The sequence below is a fragment of the Pongo abelii genome, chromosome 19, assembly GCF_028885655.2.
Source record: "Pongo abelii isolate AG06213 chromosome 19, NHGRI_mPonAbe1-v2.0_pri, whole genome shotgun sequence".
NCBI classification, from domain to species: Eukaryota; Metazoa; Chordata; class Mammalia; order Primates; family Hominidae; genus Pongo; species Pongo abelii.
In genome coordinates, this window is record NC_072004.2 from 47575915 (window position 1) to 47591643 (window position 15729).

At 45.6% G+C, this 15729-nt stretch overlaps 1 long non-coding RNA gene across 1 annotated transcript; it reads right to left on the reverse strand.

The window, feature by feature from the left end:
- Window positions 1–655: 655 nt before the first annotated feature.
- Window positions 656–13975, reverse strand: LOC129051081 (uncharacterized). The gene is made up of 3 exons (XR_008515116.2): window positions 13592–13975; window positions 11152–11253; window positions 656–5893 (listed from the first exon to the last, which is right to left on the reverse strand). It is a non-coding gene; the product is annotated as an uncharacterized LOC129051081 (long non-coding RNA).
- Window positions 13976–15729: the final 1754 nt, after the last annotated feature.

Sequence of the window (15729 nt, forward strand, 5' to 3'; positions counted from 1 at the left end):
CGAGGTTTCCTGATTCCTGGGTGGAGAGCAGACTGGAGCCTAAGCCCTGACAGCATGGTGAGTGTTGACTGTCACACCTGGGGCTAATTCTGAACTTCCCATGATGTGAACTCAGGAGTTTTCTTACTGCATATGCCTGTTAGAATGTGGCTTCTCCTCTTGTAGCTGGGAGCACCCTTCCTGGCTGGGATCAGCCTACAGGTGCACTAAGCCCTCCTCACTCAGCTCTCCCTTCCCTTACGTCTTTCTCTGTCACTCTGCCTCTATCCTTTTGTCAGGAGGGCTTACACATGAAGGGGAACTTGAAGTACAGAATAGATGGGAGTTCTGCCTAGCTCAGGACAAATACTTGGAATAATTGAGATAATTGCATTTTGTTTGTTTGGTTGGTTTTAGTGTTAAGATTCTTTGTGTTGGCCATATTACAGCCTTGGGAATGGTAGATACTTTTATTTTTCCTATAAAGGAGCCACCCCTTCCACAGTCCCTGCTGGGCCCTTCCCTCTAACCAAGGCTCAGCTGATTGAACCAGGCAGGAGCACCCAACTCCAGAGAGAATCATCTGGGCTGCCAGCTGTCCATACATTGTGGCTGCTGTTAACAGAAAAGACAACTACAAATTTGTCATCTGAGGACTCTGAACTAAGGGCACAAAACATGTTATTAGCCAGTGGAGAGACAGACATACACAGACCTGGGAGAGCATGGGCAGCTGGGTGTGCTATAGTATATGCCCCCTTACAGCAAAACAGTCATAGAAGGTTTGCAATGCTCCTGAGCCACCTGGAACCCCAAAGCTCTTTCAGATCCGGGCACAGTAATCTCTATCTCCAGGATTCCCTTTGCCACCCATTCCTTGTGATAATCTCCCATGATTTAAGATGTCTTCTCCCTGCAGCTAGACACCCATTCCCTGGCATGACACACAGGGCGCTCCGTGATCTTCCCTGCCTGTGTCCCCTGCTCTCTCAACTTGCTCCTCTTAACTGCATTGCCTCTACTCCTCTACACACGCCACATCCTTCCATATCTTCCTGCCTTGGTTTGTGCTAGTCCCTCTGCTTGGAATGTCCTTGCTCTTTGTCCCCTGGTGAGATCATGTTCATCTTCCAGAACCCAGCTCCTACAGCTCCATGATTCTTTCAAGTAGATATGAGTATTCCTTTCCTTGTTTTCTCTTGCATGTGTTCATTCAAAATTTATGTATTTAGTGCCTACCATATGTGCTGTTATGACAATGAAACAAGGCTGGAGGAGGAAAGAGTGACAGGATTGGGGTGGCTGTAGTGGCTGCTTTAGTGAGGGCCATTGGGGAAGTCTCTGAGCTGAGATCTGAGAGCGGTGAGAGAGTGGCCTTATGAAGGTCTGAGAGAAGACTTTCATTTCTAGCAGAGGGAACAGAAAGGTGAAAGCCCCACGGTGAGAACAATTCTGGAAAGAAGACAGCAAGCGTAGCTGGAGTGTAGAGAGTGAAGGTGAGTCAGAAAATGGGCAGGGATGAAATTATACAGAGCTTGATAGCCTCACTGGGCCACTGCAAAGAATACGAATTTGGTCTAAGCATGAAGGGAAATTCCAGGGAAGGGTATGAGAGGAGCAAGTGCCAGGAACTGATTTGCATTTTAGAAAGGTTCATTTGGCTGCTGGACAGTGGGAAGGGAAGAGTAAAAACAGTATTCCAGGTAGGATGGTGTCTCTGGAGGGAGAAGCGTGGCAGGCCTGGGGCCTCCTGTGGAGGGAGAGCCAATAGGACTTGTGGACAGGCTGGTCGTGGAAAGGGAGGGCGAGGGATAGAGTGGAATTGAATCTCAGATTAAGGCCTGAGCAATTGGGTACATAGAGGCACCTTTTACTGAGATGAGAACAAGTGGAGGAGTGAGTTTGGGGGTAGAGGTCAAGAGCTGGGTTAGGACCTAGCACTTGTCAACCATACTGCAAGACTTTCCTACAAGTCCCAGACTCCTTGAGGGGAGATTCCATGCATTTTTTTTTGGTCTCTCTTCCCCCATTATACATAGCCCAAGTCTTCAGAAAAGAAGATACTCAGTCCATTGTTGATGAAGGCTTTGACTTCCACAATGTCCTTATTACCGAAAAATTCCAAATGGTACATGGATATCCTTCTTTTCATTACCTTACTTGGTCACCACCAAGCCATTTTGTTTTTTTTTTTTGATTACTCTTCAAATGGCAGTAACATCATCCCTCAGTCACAAGTCAATCTGACCTCCCTCCATACCTATGCCCTCCTTTGGTCCTCTCACAGTCAAACATGACCCAAATGGGTGCCAGGGGAGCCCTCCAGTTAGAGACTTGTGCTGGCAGGTGCTCCATTAGCATACCTTGGTTCAGGAAGATGTGATAGCTTGTTCCCACTGGGTTATGTCAAATTGGCCAATCAATCACCAACCATATACTGAGCACCTTTGATAATAAGCCCTTACCTTTGCCTTGCACTTTATAGCTTACAAAAAGCATTTTTATATATCTGCTCATTGGACTTGTGCAACCAACCTCTGAATTGATGAGGCTAGGTCTCTGGATATTAAATTCCCTATTTCACTTCAACTTCCACATCTTGCAACTAAGGGTCTTAACTAAGACTGTTCCCTCTGCCTGGTGTGTTCTTGTCCCTCTCATTGGCCTGGTAAACTTCCGGAAATGGTACCTTCCAGAATCATCTTAAGTGTGAAATGACACCATTCCTGACCCTCAAGCAGAGTTAATCATTCATCCCTCCCCACTCTGTGTTACATGAGGCTATAGGGATATATCTGCCTTTTTATTTATTACCCTATAGATATACATAAAATATGTAATACATATATATGTACCTATCTCTCTAATAGATAATATTCTTTTTGAGGGGAAGGAATGTATTTCATTCACCTCAGAATCTCAATGCCTGATATATTCCTTTACATATAGTTAGCAATCAATAAATCAATGGCCATATGGGTGTTTTTACAGCTTAAGGTCATATTGTGGAGAACTGTGTATATTTTGCTAAGGGATATGGAACTCAGCCTGTAGGCATAAAATAGTCAATGGGAGCTTGATTTATATCATGAAAGGCAGATGGCAGGCTCATTTCACAGAATTTATTTCCCTGAAAATTGATGAGTTTTGATTTATGTCTTCCCTTGAAGGTCAGGTTATGGACTGTTCAACTCACTTTGCCTTTCTCTCTAACAAGGGTTTCATGAGAATAAGATGGTGGATATGGTGTCAATTATACACAGCCTGTTTGTTTGTCTCACCCAGGAAGTTTCATTTCAACACATCAAATTTTCATTGAGCATCTACTGTGTGCCTGGCACTGTGGTCAATGCTGTGATAATAAGGCAAGGTGGTTGGGGCGCCCTTTGCAAAAGCCCTGGAGGTGGGGCCTGCAAGGCATGTAGAATGGCGACATGTCTGAGTCCCCTGTCGTGTAGCCTTCATTCCATGCTGTTGTGATCTGTTCCCAGGGACTTGAAGCTCAAGTATATCTGTGCTTCACTGGAAGAGATGAAAGAGCTGGAGACCGTCTGTGATCAATGAGCCCCTGTCACTCTCATGACACTTTCCTGAACCATTTCACCAGCACTCAGGTGAGCCTGCAATAATGGGCTGATGGGATGGGCCCACAGGGAGTGAGGCAGTGGAGGGCAGCAGCACTGATGGATATAAGTGTCAGAACGGCCCACTAGAAGACTTAATTGACTTCCTCAGGCTCTTCCTTCTGCACTTATTCATCCATCCATCCATCCATCCATCTATCCATCGATCAATCCATCCATGCACCCATCCAGCTATTTATTCTTTTATCCACTCATTCATATCTTTAGCTTAAAGCACAGGTCAGCCTCTTCTTTTTGGTGCATATTCATCCATCCGTCTATCCATCCGTCCGTCCATCCATCCATCCATGTATCCATAATTCATCCATGAATGCGTAATTCGTTTTTAAAGTACATATTTTCTTGCTCAAAAACCCTGAGTGGCTGTCATGTGTCACATGTTAGAAGCAACGTTGCCTGTCTTAGCATTCCCAATTAGCCTAGATTTCCTGATCATATCTATATGAACCCTCCCTTAGCTCAGTTTCCCCTGGGGCAAGCTGGATTTTTTCTCCTCTCCTTTTCTCCCGCCCTCTTTCTCCTTCCCTCTGTGCCCTCCCCATCACTCCTCTCCACTTCTTGTTTGTTGCAGTCCAACTCTTCATTCACTTAAGTCTTCACTTCCTCGTGTGACTGTCCCCTTTGCTCTTGCAGTAGCTGTCTCCTGGGTGATCTACCCCTTCTCTGAACTACTAAAGCTGTCAGCATCTGACTCACTCTTTGGGTGTTTGACTTTTGTGTCCTTAAATTTATCTTTTTATAAATGTGGTCTTTCTCTTCCAAGAATCCTGCCTTTCTTCAGTCCTAGTAAAGACTATTGCCTTTGACTCTGTCCCACCTAGCCTTGAGCCCATCAGGACTCTGAGAAATCAGGAATGAGTCTTGATACTTCAAGCCTTGTGCTTCTGGCTCCTGGCCTGAGTCCTGGGCACCTGTGAGGCTCTGCTCTGAAGCCTTTATTCTCAGACCACTGTACTTAGAGGAAGGGTGCATGTTAGGCTCACCTAGAAGCCTGTTTGGCTTTAACACTTGTGTCATTCTCCTGAGCCCCAGCACTGGGATGCAACCTGTCCCCTTACCCCAAATTTGATGAGCATTTTCTGTGAACTGACTAGTCCCAGAGAACCATGTCACTGCTGTGTGTGTGTCTTTGAGTGTTACCATTTTAGTTACTTCTTGCTGTGTAACCATTTCAAAACCTACTGTTTCTCATGATTCTGTGAGTTGGTTGGGTGGTTCTTCTGCTGGTCTTCCCTAAGTTCATTTAGGTGACTACCGTCAATTTAGGAGCTCCCTGGATAGCCTTGCCCACGTGTCTGGGGTGAAGTGACTGGAATGGCCGGGATGACCAGGACTCTCTCTCTCTCCATGTGGCATCTCATCCTCAAGGAGGCAAGGCTAGGCTTCTCAGAATGTGGCAGCCTGGGAGTTCCAGGAGTATAAACGCAGAAGCTTCACAGAGTCCTCAGCTCTGGAACTCACCCAACATCTCTTCCGCCACATTGTTGGTCAAAGCAAGTCACAAGGCCAGCCCAGGTTCAAGAGTTGGAGAAAGAGATTTCACTCTTTTGATGGGAGGAGATCTAAAATATCGGGCCCAGCTTTTTCAATTCCCCACCTCATTTACCCTGTTCCATTCACCAGACTGATCTCCCCCAGAGGCGTACACCATTCCAGATTAGGCCCAAGTTCTCCACTTTAGAGATGACATATAACACCCCGGGCTATGACCTCAGGAGCCCTCTTTTTACCTCACTAGATCATCTCGACTATCCTATACACTCTGTGAGGCAGGGGCTGTGTCTAGACCCTGGCAACTGTCTGCACACCATCCTGTCGCACATTTTTCAGAGCAGTTATTACTACCTAAACTCAACTTCTTGTTGTTTTGTTCACTTGTGCATTGACTGTTTTCCACCAAAACAATAGTTTCCTAGAGGAACTTTGTTTTGCTCACTATTTAATCACAGTACCCAGAGGTATACTTAGCACAGAGTAGGTACTCAGTAAAAATTTTTTGAATGAGTGAAATCTCCCCAAAGACTGTGATCCAGCCTCAAACCCATTGACAACCCCTCTCCCAGCTCCTGTCACTGGCAGATGCCCAGAAACATCTGTTATTTAGGACAATTTATTCATTTATTACACATAAATGTGTGAAATGCTATGAAGATTGTGGACAGCCTCTTTACTCCCATTTGATAAATGTTTCCAAGAGTCTTCTATATGCCCTGAGAGTGTTCTGCTCCTTGGAAGTGTATAATTTGTTTGATAAGACAAAACTTGAACATCTGGAAAGACAAGAGAATGTTGTCTGTTTCATTCAAATTCCTTCAAAGCAGTTCATCTCAGCCATTTGCATGTGTGCTGGGTGCACATTTTTTAAAAAGAGCAAAAACCCTGCCACCACTATGAGCACTCATCAAGGGGTTTACCAGCAATCCCTCAAGACTTCTCAGGCTCTTGTTTAGATGCGGTTGTTCACTGAGGTGAAATTCCAGGTGACAGGAGATATTATATTTCTGGCATTTTCTCTGGCAGAAGATGAAGACTGTGCTCTACCTGTTCCTTCTCTGAAGCTAGATGATCTGGTGTTTCGAGTTTGCCCCAGCCAATTGACCACACTGAGTGACGTGCTTAGTTTACACTGAATACCAAGAGATGGGTGGGATTGCTGTGCATATGTATTAGCAGGATTTTGGCTGGAGGCCACTTGTGACCTCTATTGAACGCAACTTCCTCACTCAGGAGTTGATATGGAACAACTCACTCCTATTGGCTCAGTGCCCAGAAGGCCTCAGAGAGAGCCCACAAGATCAACCTGACAGACCCTGGCTTTCCAAATAAAGAAACACACCCCCTCCACCCCAGGGTAGGGGTCTTTGTGGGTCCTGCCTACACCCTCCTAGGATTGCTTTCAGGGGCTCAGAAAATTAGCAGTGATGTCCATGGCCACCACCTGAGCAGCGTATGCTTCCATGTGAGGCCGGGTTATGGCAGAGCTGTGATTTGTCCTTGGAATCTAGGCCACATCCCCAACACCCATAGGCTTCCCCAAGCATGGCAAGGAAAGGGGGACTCAGGGAACCCACTGCCCTTACCACACCCCAACCCTTGGTCATAAATAGGGGAGTTCTGAAACTGAAGGTGGTGAGCTCCTGCCTCCAGACTGAAGTGATGATAGAACTCAGTGCCTCTTTATCTTCAGGTCAAATCTTACGACACCAGGCCCAGCCGCTTACTTGAATCAAGGCTGAGTCAATGTGAGTAAACAGGACCAATGATCACTCCCAAGTAGAACACTAAGCCACCCTTAGATCTGCACTAAGTGATGGGCGCTGTCCATTGTACCTGCTTCGTGTCTTCCCCTGCTCCATAGCCTGGCCTGGCTGGAAGCACACAGCTGTCATCTCTGGGAACATTCCATTCCCTGCCCTCCTCCTGCCTTCAACCGTGCACACTGCCTGTGACCTCATCTCCTCTGTCCTCAGGGACTGTCACAACCATCTGCCTATCATATTTTGGAGTTGACTATGAAATGACCAAGGATCCTGAATCTTAGTTCTTCCAGAAAGACAGACTTCCTCTTATAGTGTGAAACTATGGTCTTCCCAAAACACACAGGTGCCAATCTTCAGAGGGGCCACAGTGTCATCATGAAGGTGAAATATGGGCTTCATGGCACACGTTTACCTGGATAAGCCAGGTTCACATAAGGAATCTAGAATAAGATAGACTGAAGATTCCCTCAGGACTCCTTTCTCAGATTTCCTGCTCCAACCTGCGTTAAAGGGGGCCACTAGACCATTTAGAATACTCTGCTATTTTCTTTGTCATTTAACTTTATTTATAAGTATATAACATATAGAAAATAATACAGAGAAAAATAAAACAAATACCCACCACCCATCTCAGGAAATGAAACATTATAAATACAACAGAAGGCCTCTGTGTGACTTTCCTAGATCCAACTCCCCATCTACCTTCCCTCCTCAGAGATAGCCACCACCTGCAATGAATATTCCCAAGCTAGATCTTATGCTTCCAGTACATGTGGGAAAGCAAACATCAGCTTGGTCAACAGTTTTGTTTGCCTGCTTTAAGTCTTGTTTGTTTTGTTTTGTTTTTTCAAGACAGAGTCTTGCTCTGTCACCCAGCCTGGAGAGCAGTGTTATGATCTTGGCTCACTGCAACCTCTGGCTCCCAGGTTCAAGCGATTCTCCTGCCTCAGCCTCCTGAGTAGCTGGGACTACCGGTGCACACCACCACGCCCAGCTAATTTTTGTATTTTTAATAGAGACAGGGTTTCGCCACGTTGGCCAGGCTGGTCTCGAACTCCTGACCTCAGGTGATCCACCCGCCTCGGCCTCCCAAAGTGCTAGAATTACTGACATGAGCCAACACATGCAGCCTGCCTGCTTTAAATCTTTATCTAAGCAAAAGTACTATCTTCAGGATCCACTGTAACTTTTTCTTCCCTCAACATCAAGTTTCTAGTATTCAGCCACGTTGATACAGGCTGCTTACTCATTTGACCATCTCCTTCTCTTTTGGTGGACTGTTAGGGTGTTTCTAATCTCTCACTACCAGAGTGCCGCTCACTTCTCCTGCACAGGAAGGAGGAGCTCTCTAAGGTGGTTCTGTTCGTTTAGGTGTATCTTTGACTTAACTAAATAATACCGAATTGCTCTTCAAAGTGTTTGTATCTGCATTAGCATAACAGTTACCATTGCTCTACCATCAATCAGTACTTGGCACTCTCAGATTTTTTCATTCCTGTTCCTTGGATGGTGGGAAAATGGCCTTTGCTCTTGCTTTAATTTGCATTCCCCTGATGATCCACCAGGCAGGGTGTATTTCATGCCTATTGACCATTTCTGCTTCCACTTCATCTTACCTGTCCATAGCCTTGTCCATTTTTACTATTGAGTTGTTGATCTTTTTCTTAATGATTTATAGCAGGGTTTCTTAGCAGCAGCACTATCAACATTTTAGACTGGATAAGCCCCTGTTTTGGCAGGGGTTGGGTAGGGGTGCTGTGCTGTGATTGAAGGATCTTACTAGCATCCCTGGCCTCTACTCACTACATGACAGTAGCAAATTCTCTCCCACCACAGTTGTGACAAAAAAAAAAAAAATGTTTCCAGGCATTGCCAAATGTCCCCTGGGGAGTAAAACTGCCCTCAGTTGAGAGCTGTTGATTTATAGGAACACTTTATTTTTCATAGATGTTAATCTATTTTTAGCCTTACAAATTGCATATATCTTTACAAAAATATTCTAGGACAGTCAATAGATGTGGTTCCTCTCTGTCTCAAAAACTTTGCCATGGAGAGAGGAAGATAGAACAGCACGTTTATTGTGTCCAAAGAGCTAGTTTGGGTGGTCTCTGTTTCTTTTTTTTTTTTTTTTTTTTTTTGCTGCAAATCTACAAGATATGTGTTAATATTCCTATTTTATAGATGAGGAAAATCAATCTGGTAATTTTCCCAAGAACATTCAACCAATAAGAGTAGAAACTGGTACAGATTCAGGTCTGTCTGTCTGTTTCAGCAGAGTGGAAAGAAGGTGGCACCAGGAGTGGGGAGGTCTGATCTTAGTCCTGGCTCTGTCACTAACTGGCCATATGACCAATGCCTGGCCTCCACACGTCAGTCTCACATGATGATAAAGAGGCTGGACACAAGATCTCAAATGTTCCAGCCCATTCTACCAACAGAGCAGAGTGGTTGGCTTTGCCACTACCTCATGAGTGATCCATCTCTGAATCTCCACTCCTTGTTTTCCTCATATGAAGGTAGAGATGCAAATAGCACTGAGTCCCCAGGGCTTCTGTAAGGATTCAACGATTCATGTAAAGTACTTAACACATAGCACAAGTTCCATAGATGCCATAGAATGTCATCGTAATTCCATAAATAGGAGACCAGTTAGTCTGGATTGGGAAGCACTGTGAAATGTAGAGTATGATATAAAGGAACATTTCACTACCTTTAGGTATAAATAGTAACACCCAGGAAGAGTTTTGTCAATAGGCAACTCTCCTTCTTTGAAAGGTGAAGAAAGCTCTGTGACAAGCTTGTGGCTTACATGGTGGTGGTGCTTTGAAGAGTTATTCAAGCCTACCTACGGTTTGTCCTTTTTTCCAAGAGAATTGGCAGCTGGGCAGTGCTATCTGCAAAAACTGTACGGAGATAAATATTAACCCAGGGCTCCCAGGAATCACAGGATCTGAATGGGGCTCTAAATGCATGCCTTGCTTTCCTCTCCATGAAAACTGTATTTGAAACAAGGGAGTCAAGCTGCTCTGGAGGTTTCATGGGCAGAGGGGCAGGCTATCAGCAAGCAGGGCCCCCCTTCAAAAGAGGGAGTACAGAGGGGTAAGGGGCTCTTTAAACATGCATGCCAAGAGAGCAAACGCCCCACAGCTAATGGCTCTGCAGGCTTAGAAAGGGGATGCCTGCAGAGTTTGCCTGTAATTAGTTGTTAACACATGAAAATAAAAGCTGATTTGGAAACGGAGTCCATCATTTATTTATAGCGATCCAATGCAAGTATTGTTTTAAATAAAAAACTAGACACAGTTCCTAGTCAGAACCAAACCATTCAAGTAGCTCCAAATTTGCCTCCTCACTCACTCACCTTCTCTCTACCTTTTCTTAGAAGTCCACCTAGACCACACTGACCTGCCTGAGCCCTGCACCCTTTGGCTTTCAGGCTTGCATTCTGCCCCAGACTGTTGTGCATGACTAGATCGTGCCCGATTCCTTGCACTTGTGCCTCTGTGTGTGTGCTGGTGAATGAAAAGAGCACAGACTTCAAAGAGAACCCAGTTCAAATCCTGTTTCTAGCCATGTTCAGCTCTATGACCTCATGCAAGGCACTCTGCAAGCCTAGGCTTGTTGTAATTCAGGTATAGATGCAACTAGGTACGGGAAGCCCCTAGTATGTTGCCTAGCACATAGCAGGCACCCTCATTCCCTCCTGGCCAAGGTCGGCATCTTTCTTTTTCATTCATTCTTAATTTATGGCGAAAAATCAGAACAGCATAGATAGTACAAGTTCTAGAGCCAGACTGCCTCTCTGTGTTACTTCAAGTGACTTACTTAGGCTTATAGGACCCAATGTCCTCCAACGCAAAGTGGGAATGATACCAGTACCTACCTCACAGGGCACCTGTGAAGGCCAAGTGAGCACTTAATAAGAACTCACTGCATTCCAGTGCTCTTGATACAGGCAGTGATAGCATGCAAGAAGGAGATGTTTTCTCCTTACTCCCTACTCATAAACGCTATACCTGGAGTATGGTGAGAAAGGAAAGGGCACCTGTTCTTTGAGTCTGACAGACCTTAACCAGGATCATACCGATTCCACCGTTGTGATCCTGGGGAAAGGCATAGAACATCTCTGGGCTTCACTTTTCTTCTCTATAAAACAGGAGTATCAACAGCACCTACCTCATAGAGTTGTTGTAAGGGTTATATGCATTAATATGTGTAATGCGCTCAAAATAGGGCCTGACATATAGTATGTTCTCATTAAACATTACCTTGTAACAAATGTATGACCTCTTTGTTGACTTTCAGCCTCTTCATTCATCTTTTCTCCTCTGCTTTTCCTTCTTATACCTTCCTCTGGCCAGGATACCCAACTGCTAGGGTTCGAGAGAACAATGTTGAAGACAGTTACCCTCTCTCCATTGCCACTGAGTGCTGTGTGATTTATACACAGTATCCCAGGGAAGCCTCTTATTACTGCTGCAAGGGAGGGTCATTTTAAGAGGAGTCCAAGGCTTCTGGAACATGTTATGCTCCCTCTGTGGCCCCAGGTCTAAGTGCAGCCCTTAAATTACTGTGCAGCTTCAGAAGAGACTGAAGCATTTCCTTGTCAGAAACAGCTTTGCTCCTTCTGGAAGGGAATCTCCAGGGGAGAGGTGAAAAGGAAGAGGAGCGGCGAGCAGGGCAGCCTGACACGGGATTCAGGTGCCGCTGAGAGGCCTCCCCATGCTGTGGAGACAACAGAGCCTATCTTATTGGTTCTCTAGACCCAGAGCTTCCCAACCTGGCACGGCATCAGTATTTCCTGGACTTCTCCCCAGAATAACCAAACCTGATATTTCAGGAAGATGGCCCTGGAATTAGCATTCTTACCAACCACAGGGGATTTGGATGCAGCAAATGAACAACAGTGGAAAAGCAGTTCCCCTAGCACCTATTTTTACCAGTCCCCTCATTCTCTCTCTAAGGAATTAGCCACCAACTGAGAGATGTCCTACGTATGACTGCTCAGCCTCATTCCCCTCCTCTGTGCTCACACCATGTGCCACCCGGCCTGCCTCCAACGTGTCTTACACTACCATCCGTGAAACTCCTACCCTTCTGCCTAGGGCCTCTCCAAAGGAGAGAAGAGAACCTTTCCAGTGGCAGCCAGTGGTGTGTTCCTGGTGCTTGAGGTGTGAGTTGAAAATGCCATTATTAGCATTTTTCATCCAGCTGCATCCAAGCCTGGCCACGCTTCTGTTGCTTACTTGGGCTTCCAATCTCTATTTACAGGTTTTGCACACAGCGAGGACTCAAGAACTGTACTTTCTGGATGGAGCTGAATTTCTAAGGGAACATACTTCCCATCTCCTAAACAGGTGACTTATAAGACACCTTTGGAACCCATTCTACTGGCAGTTTAGAGACCACCTGCCCTTATTTTATTTAACTGAACCCCTTCCACTCTACTTAGGGCCATAATCTCTGATTTTAGGAATGATGAGACATTCTGAATGCCCTTAGAAGCGTTCCCCTATCTACTGGTCATTAAAAGCAAATGACAGCACAGTGAAACACTGTGGTTTAGAAGTGTCTAATCCTGGTAGTCACTCAAGCTGACATTTCAATTCTCTGAGCCTTAATTTTTATTTATAGGACACGTTAAACCAGATGATTTCTAAAATCTCTTTAGGCTCTGCTACCTTACTCATTTACATTATCAGTCATTTACACCTTAGCATGAATAAAGACTGAACAAAGTAAAATGGGTGGGCGAGACAACTGGGACTGATAGAAGAATAAAGGGACATAGACAAAATGGCTAAGGGATACCAAGAAAAAAGTTCAAACAAGTTTCCTTAGGGAAGCCTTTGCCTATTCTTGGGAAGATCTTTATATGTTTGGGGTTCAGTCACTGTGTCATTAGACTCCATCTCTCCCCTTATTTACTTTACTCCCCGCTCCTCTTCCCTACACCAACTCTACAACTGACCCAGCTTGACCTTGACAGAGGGGGCACTAATGGCTCTTCAATATAGCCCCACCTGGAAGGTGCTGATTTTGCATAATCCTAAGATTAGTCAGAGTTCATATAGTTCAGTGACTGTAATTAAACTGTGGAGCTAAGGATTGGGGTCTGTGACCTGAAACAGTGACCATGGTAAGCCCCTGCCACAGCAGGCAAGAAGAGACGGGTGGGGTCAGAATTCTCTAGCTTCTGCTGTTGCATCCTCACCTGGTCCTAGGAAGCACCTTGGAGGCGGTTATAGAATGCCGGTAATGGTCAGGTGCCGTGGCTCACTCCTGTAATCCCAGCACTTTGGAGGTCGAGGCGGGTGGATCACTTGAGGTCAGGGTTTCAGACCAGTCTGGCCAACATGGTGAAACCCCATCTCTACTAAAAATACGAAACAGTAGCCAGGCGTGGTGGTGGGCGCCTGTAATCCCAGCTACTTGAGAGGCTGAGGCAGGAGAATCGCTTGAACCCAGCAGGCGGAGGTTGCAGTGAGCCAAGATCACACCATTGCACTCTAGCCTGGGTAGCAAGAGTGCAACTGTGCCTCAAAAAAAAAAAGAATGCAGGTGGGTGACTCGGATGTTGGCCCAGGGAACACTAAAACCTCCACAGCATTATTCTGGAGGTGAAGGTAGAAAAACAAGGAGATATACACTAGGGCTGCCAGGTACCCATCCAGTTTATTCATTCATTCCACATTCATTGAGAATCACGTGCCTTACTGTGTCTGGAATTGGTTCCTTCTGGTGGGTTCTTGGTCTCCCTGACTTCAAGAATGAAGCTGCAGACCCTACGGGTGAGTGTTACAGCTCTTAAAGATGGTGTGTCGGGAGTTTGTTCCTTCAGATGTTCAGCTGTGTCTGCAGTTTCTTCCTTCCAGTGGGCTCGTGGGCTCGCAGACTTCAAGAGTGAAGCCGCAGACCTTCGCAGTAAGCCTTACAGATCTTAAAGATAGTACGGACCCAAAGACTAAGCAGCAGCAAGACTTATTAGGAAGAGCAAAAAAACAAGCTACCACTACGTGGTAAAGAACCCCAGCGAATTTCTGCGTCTGGTTCGGGTGGCCTGCGTTTATTCCCTTATTTGGCCCCACCCACATCCTGCTGATTGGTCCATTTTACAGAAAGCTGATTGGTCCATTTTACAGAGAGCTGATTGGTCCATTTTACAGACTGCTGATTGGTCCATTTTTACAGAGTGCTGATTGGTATGTTTACAAACCTTTAGCTAGACACAGAGTGCTGATTGGTGCATTTACAATCCTTTAGCTAGACAGAAAAGTTCTCCAAGTCCCCACCTGACCCAGAAGCCCAGCTGGCTTCACCTCTTATTAACATCCTGAACTCCAGGATTGGTACTCACAGGGTAGTAAGTTGACCACCAGACCACTTTATACAGCATCCAAACTGGCATGGAGAACTCAGACTCCATTCAGATGGATATCAATTCCATCTGGATCTAATCAAATGCAAAGGACCCAGCATCACAAATACAGGTGGCAGGTAAGACTCAAAGTCAGGAGTGCAGCACTGCTGCAACTCTGGGTATAGAGTTCTATGAGAGCAGGGCTTTGACCATTGTGGTGGGAGAGATATATGCAAAGAGGGAGCGGAAGGAAAGAGCTGGGGACTAGAGATCTGAGTAGAAACCACACTACAGGTGGCATCAGTATCATGAAAGGATGAAAATGATGTTACTTGTAGACGTGTAGGTCCCCAGGGCCCAAACTAGGCAAATTGGATGATGGGTGTGTTGCACTAAAACCAATGCCAGGCTGCACTCATGAGTGAGGCTGAGGGTCCTAATGGCTCCCTGCACTTATCAAGTTAGCTCAGGATTAGGAGTTAAGAATGAGAGTGAAGACTCAATGACCCCAGCTCAGCACCTCCTTCTCACTCTTGTTTTTGTGACCCTGGGGTCCCCAAGTACTTCTTCAGTGGGATCTTACTCTTGCTGCGTCTCAGCTAATATAAGATAAGGTGGTAGTAATGTCTTATTGTAGCACCTCCCCAAGATATGAAAAATAACTAAGTTCTTTTTATTAAATGGCTTAAAGGCCTATGGGATACAAACACTACAAGTGTAATAGTGTCATCTGCATAGGGGCACCTACCCAGGGTTAATGGGCCACGGTCATGTAGACACCACGTTTTTGGTTTATGCGGTAGGCAAAATTTTTTAAATGTCCCCATCCTCAAGATCACCCCTCTCATCTCTAGAATCTTTAAACAGGCTGAGATACCACGTCCATGAATATGTTACATTTACAGCAAAAGAAGTTTTGCAGATGTAATTAAGGTTACTAATTAGTTGACCTTAAAATAGGAAGATTAGCCTGGATTATCTGGGTGGGCTCAATGTAATCCCATGTGTTCTTAAAGGCAGATGAGGAGGACAGCAGGTGAAGTCAGAGAGAGTCAAAGCACAAGGATTCAACTTTCTGTTGCTGGCCTTGAAGATGCAGGAGGCCATCAGCCAAGGACTGCAAGCAGCCTCTGGAAGTTGAAAACGACCTAGGTGCTCAGTCCTACAGCTGCATGGAACTGAAATCTGCCAACACCCTGAGTGATCCGGAAGTGGATTTTCTCCCAAAGCCTCCTGATAGGAGCCCCAGCCAGCCGACACATTGACTTCAGCACTGTGAGATCAAAGAGCCCACCCAAGGCTGTTACTAGAGGGAGGGCCTTGAGTGTAAGTTATTCAGTTTCTTGGCGTTTTGAACAAAGAATTGGACAAAACACACAAAGTAACAAAGGACTGAAACATAGGAATGAAGTAGGGAAAGCAGGAATGTATTAAAGTGAAAAAGGACTCCACAGGGTGGGAGTTGGGCCCCAGCAGGTGGCTCAAG